At 45.0% G+C, this 6,326-nt stretch overlaps 1 long non-coding RNA gene across 1 annotated transcript in view; it reads right to left on the bottom strand.

Moving 5' to 3' along the window:
• The window catches only part of LOC123972755, a 4,847-nt gene extending 3,034 nt beyond the window's left edge, over window positions 1-1,813 (bottom strand). The window contains exon 1 of the long non-coding RNA XR_006825468.1: window positions 632-1,813. This is a non-coding gene — a long non-coding RNA (uncharacterized LOC123972755). The remainder of the gene's footprint in view (window positions 1-631) is intronic.
• Between the last annotated feature and the right edge of the window lie 4,513 nt (window positions 1,814-6,326).

Raw genomic sequence — 6,326 nt, 5'->3', positions numbered from 1 at the left:
CTGATGCTTTGGAGTCGAGCAGGATGAAAGCCTGGGAAGGCTAGAGGGGTCCCAAAACACGGTGTCCTGGATGTTAGCGGTTGCGCTAAGAGAAAGAAATCTGTTTGGCTTGTACTGAAGCCACATCCATAAAGCCAGTCAGCAGGGAATCTTTCTCTTTGAGTTCCTCTGAAAGTCGTCGGATGTCTTCCATAAGGTCAGCAATCTTCTTGTTCGCTTTCTTAAGGAGTGTGCAGTCCTCATGGGGCAGAGTTATTTCGGCTAGCATAGTCACCGGAGCTTTGTTGCGATCAGTAGCGTTGATCGCGTTTTTACGGTCATCTAGCTTAAAATCCATGTCGGATGGCTAAAATCCTTAACCCACGTAAAACTTAAGTTAAATAAAAAGGATATAAAAAATGTAACGAAAAAGAGTGGATTAAAAGAGTTCGGTTTAAGACGGAGCTTCCGACAGGTGGCTACAGACGCCAACGCATGCGCAGAGTGCAGATTACGTCAGGTAGGGGGTATCTGTTCTTAATGGTAATATTGTTTAAACCCCGGTAATCGATACAGGGCCTCAAGGTCTTGTCCTTTTTAGAGACAAAAAAGAAACCAGCTCCCACTGGGGAGGAAGAGTGGCGAATGATACCTGCAGGCAGAGAGTCCCGGATGTAATTCTCCATGGCCTGATGCTCCGGGCCGGAGAGGTTGTAGAGGCAGCCTTTGGGGAGAGGCACTCCCGGCTGGAGATCAATGGAGCAGTCATATGGTCGGTGTGGGGGAAGGGAGGAGGCCTGATGTTTGCAGAAGACCGGTGCCAAATCATGATAGATCTCAGGTACCTCAGAGAGATCTGGGGCCTCAGGCTGGAGTTTGGGTCTGGAACCAGCAGGGGTCTGAGCAGAAAACAAACAGTTAGAGTGGCAGGTGGTGCTCCAAGATATGACCTTCCCAATAGACCAATCTATGTGGGGGTTGTGCAAATGTAGCCAGGGGGAGCCAAGAACCAGAGGAGTCTATGGGCAGTCGATAATATGCAATTTAATTCTCTCCTGATGATTACCAGATACCATGAGCTGAATGGGAACAGTCTGATGAGTAACCTGAGCCAGGGGTAAGCCATTTAGAGCCTTAGCCTCAAGGGGGTGGCAGAGGGGGACAGTGTGTATGTGCATCTGACGAGCTACCCTTCTATCCAGGAAGCTCTCGTCAGCGCGAGAATCAATAAGAGCAAACAATGGTAATACTTGGGATTGCCACTGGAGGGAGGCATTGAGCTGCAACCGGGAGGGAGAACAGGCAGCTCGGCTCACTAATGCTTCTCTCACGACTAGTGAGCCGGGCAACTGGGACAGGAGGAAATGAAATGACCAGACATACCACAGTAGAGGCAGGAGCGAGTGTTCAACCGGCGTGCACATTCCTCATCCAACAAACACGACGGCCTACCTCCATGGGCTCAGGTTCGGGATTCCTCGTGGTAACTCAGGGATGTTCGCTGGCCGCGGGAGGGGCTGGAGGTGGGTGGACAGGTGGAAATCTGGCGGCCCTCTCCCGCCGGCGCTCCCCGATCCGGTTGACCTGTCTTAAGGCTGTGGAAATAAGCTGATCTAGAGAGGTAGGTTCATCAAAGGTCTCCGACAATGCATTAGTAAACACCCCCTGTAATGATTCGTCATTCCAGCCACTCACCCCCGCCAAAGTCCGGAACTCCACAGCCAACTCTGCCACGCTGTGGGAGCCCTGTCGAAGGGATAGTAGGCGTCTGGCTGCCTCCTTTCCCCTCACCAGGTGGTCAAAAACCTTTCTCAAAGAGAAAAAAACAGCCAAAAACAACCTCAAAACACAAAACATGTTACATTGAAAATATGTCTTGCTTTTTGACAAGCAGTAGAATTTTTCAAAGGAACAATTATTAAAATAACGAACAATATAATGATAATAATGTGATAATTAAGTAACTTTATACAAACAACAGTGGTTCTTCGTTTGTTGCATGAGAAAATGCATTTAGCAGCAATGATATGGCAATAGGTAGGAGAGTTTCTGTGTGTCTAATTTAGCTGTTAAAGTGGCTAAAATAGGCCTAACGACACATTAGGGTTGATCTGGAATAGTCAAAGATTCGATGCAACCTTTCATGCAACTTCTTTATCTTATAGATCACCAATCTCTAGCACCATTACAAACCTGTAGGAGGAAACACAAGCAGGCAAAGGCAACCAATCAGTTCTTGCTGTCTGCACAATGTAGGATTTTGGGTTTTAGTGTGTTATGTTGATATAAATGCTATCAAAGGAAACATTTGACCCTACCGTGATCTTAAATGGCACAAAAACTGTGATAATCACCAGCTTCAGTCTGAACTCTGTGCATGAGTTGTGGCTTTCAGGAAACTGTTGTTAGACTACTGTTAGACTTTCCCAGACGGCTTTGACAAGTTGGCGTGACGAGCAGATCGGTGAGTCCCACAGCACTAAGAGAGAAATAAACTCCAATCAATGTCTCTGTGAGCCGAGGAAACTGGAAAACAATGAGTCATCCTCTACAGAGGAAGGAGATGAAGAGTGTGAGGGAGTGAGGGGGGGTGAGGAGAGGATGGAAGAGCGTGACGAGAGAAGAAGAGGAGCAGGTGGAGGGACGATGGGTGTTTGATTACCTGCAGAGACAAACAGGTACACACCAAGGTTATTATCGTAAACGAAGACGAACAAAATAACAAAAACTAGATGTGAAAAAACATTGTCGTTAACTGAAATAAAAATAAAAACGAGGCTTTACAAATAAATGATAACTAACTAAAACTGTATTGTAACTTGGCAAAACTAACTATAGCTAACTAAAATGAAAGAGTAAAAGTCCTTGGTTTTTGTTTATTTATTTATTTATTTCATAGGACCAAAACCTACATTTCGGGTGGGTTGGAAGCCGGGGGAACTGACGTTGCGGGCAGTTGGTCTGGCCGGACTGGCAGTTTAGAGGTGTGCGCGATGATTCCTACTTCAAATATATTTGCTTAGGGCCCTACAAGCTTTAGATAGCTTTAAAAAAGTGTCCCTTTTCACAAATCTGCATTATTTCTAATGATTGTACTTGTATTTTAATGTTCTGTGAATAAACTAAACTGAACTGAACTAAACTGAACTGAGCTTGACATCGTGGAGCGACAAAGACTAAAACTAACACTAAAACTAAACTAAAACTAAACATTTTCCAAAAATAAAAACTAAACTAAACTAGCAAATCCACGTTAAAAACTAAATAAAATTAAACTGAAATTGAAAACAAAATGTCAAAACGAAATAAAAACAAAAACTAGTGAAAAATCCAAAATAACCTTGGTACACACCCACACACAGGAGGTAAAGAGTTAAATGACTTATTCATTAACATAGAATATAGAATGTACTTACAATGCAATCTGCATTTTGTAAAAGTAAAAAGTATCTGAAAAAGTAAGATAAGATAAATGTACATTTTTATATTTGAAATCCTGTATAGATAGCAGAAGTGAAACTGGAGCTTTAAGTTCCACAAGTAAGAAAAACACACTGATATTTGTTATCATGAAAATAAGTGGAAATATAGCTTTAGAACATAACACTACTCAACAGTATGCTGTGGAGTTTTTCTCCATGTGTTTAGGTAAGGACAGTAATTAAAAAAACAACAATGTAATATTATTATTAGCTATGCAATGTCAGTAGGTCTATTGGTTTGGTTCCGACTGAAATATCTCAGCAATTATCAGATGGATTGCCAAGACACTATGTTTAGACATTTATGGTCCCCAGTAAATGAAGCCCGCTGATGCTGGAGATCCCCTGGTTTGAGCTGGATTTGTGGTTCAGAGTGAAATATCATGATAACGTTTGGAAGGACTGCTGTAAAAGTCACTATAGATTTTATCGGCCGATATTAGCTAATTGCATTTAATTGGCATCAGCTGTTTATAACGGCAGATATATGACTATTAAAAAAGAAACCTAGAGTCTGATCCTTCACTCATGTCATGGGTGTTTCATAGTTTGTCCACCAGAGGGCAACCAGCTGCAGCGCCCCTGTTAACAGCTGACCGGAGTTTACCAGAGCTTACCGGAGCTTACACGCAGAGGGCTGTGTGAGCTGTGAGTCAGTCTTTGTCAAGTTAATTACACAACTTTAATAATTCTAATAAAAACAGACCCAGTCACTTCTCCTCTCCTTAAAACATTCATGACTTGCTAACCCTCCCGTTTTTCACTGCACTCTCCCGGCTTCCTAGCAGCTCACAGCAGTTTAATGTTACGGTAGCTGGGTGTTGGAAGCTGCTGACAGACTAGATTCATTCTGGAACAGTGTGGCAGTTCTAGTGAACGGTCCACATTTGTCCCTAGTTCATCACTTCTAAATATTCGCAAAAATCACGTAACGTTACAGCAGCTCACGCTGCCCGTTGCTAAATTAGCCACAAAGCTAATGCTGTGTTTATCAGTGGATTAACAGTGATTAACTGGCGAGCTAACGTTACCTGAGGTTATTGATGTGCTAACGTTAACGTTAAATGCAACTTGGCTGGGCAAGTTACAACCTCAAAAATAAAGCCTTTAACATCTTCAATTAAAATTGAAGAAGTTCAGAGTCAGACCTGCGTCTTACCAAGATTATCGCGATATTATACATAACTTATACTTCATAGTGTTCATCAGTGGAGAAGCGCTAACATTAATGAGCCGTTAAACTATAGTTTCTTTCACACTCTTTCACACTCCTTTGTCTGTTTTATTATTTATTTAATTATGTATTGATTTGTCACCGGGCCGGACAGGGGCACAAACAGACAGCACAGAGAAAGGACAACACCTGTAAGAGAAGGGGGAAAGGGGGATGGAGGGTGGGGACAACAGGGAAAAGCTGTGGGAAACACCAATTGCAGAAAGCAACGAAACCTGCAATAGAACAGAGAGGGGGGCTTGGGGAGGAGAAAAACAACAACAAACAAACAAACACAAACAAAAAAACAATAACAATAATAATAATAGTAAAAGACAACCAGCCGAACAGCAGCAATAAACAGCTGACATATTAAGACAACTAAGAGAACGATGAAAACAAGAAACAGTCACACACACTAAATAAGCAACACAACACAGCCACGAGAGCTGGAATAACAATTAATTTAAATAAGTAACTGAAAGAAAAGCATCAGGAATAATTCTACCAGGGACAACCTAAGTTTGTTTGTGTGCGTGTGGGTGAATGTGTCTGTATGTGTGTGTGTGTACATGTGTGTGCGCATAAGCCTGTTAAAGAATGTAGTTGTTAGTGAGAGTGGGACGCCACAACTGTAGCAGGCAGGCAAGAACCCCAGTAGCCAATAGGGGTGGGAGAAAGAAAAAGAATAAATCAAATTAAAAAAAAAACAAAAAAAAAACAAAGACTCCCAGATGCACTGCGATGCAAACGCAGAAGACCCCGACCCAAATGCCAGTTGACAACGTAATGCTGACGGAACGCAAAAAGCGTAACCCGCGGAAAAGCAGCGCCCGGACCGACCGCGGCGCGCACACAACATAGACCAGTGCTCCTCCCCATCCAGCACCCCACCGCCGCGCAGCAAACAACCAAAATGCCCAAATGCCACGCAATCATCAACACCAATGCACAAGTGACGAGCCCAACGCGCACACTGCGCGAGCACAGCGACACCCATGCCCAGCAGCCCCCCGCGAATCCCATGTGCGAGGACGGCCAAACGAGAGAGAGCAAACGGAACAACACGACAGCGAAAGCCAGCGGAGAGAAACACCAGCAGCAAGTCCCAGCCCGGCAGCAAACGCGCCGCACAGGTCACCGTGCACCCGCCAATAAAAGTCCGCCGTCCCCCCAACCGCCGGAAAAAACTAAGGCCGCTGGCGCCAGCCGACATCCCCCATTCCCAGCGCGCCCCCCGGCCGCCATGCAACACCAGCCAAACCAGCAACGAGGCAAAATCAACTAGCTCAGCTGCATGCCACCAACAACCCACCCACCCTTCAAGGGCCGAGAACTCCAGGCACAAACCCAGAACAAACCGGAGCACAGCCCTGCCCCGAACCCACACTGCACATCCCGAAAACTAACTATATACCTCAGTATCCAGAGGGGTCCAACAACTGGCCGACAGAGAAATGGGCAAGCACGGATCCGAGGCCAACGAAGCAAAACAGGGACGCAAACAGGTCCCTCCAAGCCAACGAGGAGATGCCTCCCCCGGACTCCAATGCACAAACTAAACGCCCAGCAGCCATCCAGAGACCCTGCCCAGGGAAAAAGTATAATGCATCAAGATGCATCGACAATCGCCCCACAATCCCACCGCAGCC

The sequence above is a fragment of the Micropterus dolomieu genome, linkage group LG06 (genome assembly GCF_021292245.1).
Source record: "Micropterus dolomieu isolate WLL.071019.BEF.003 ecotype Adirondacks linkage group LG06, ASM2129224v1, whole genome shotgun sequence".
Classification (NCBI taxonomy): domain Eukaryota; kingdom Metazoa; phylum Chordata; class Actinopteri; order Centrarchiformes; family Centrarchidae; genus Micropterus; species Micropterus dolomieu.
Note: the sequence above shows the minus strand (reverse complement) of the source record. Positions and strands in the feature narration are given on the sequence as shown.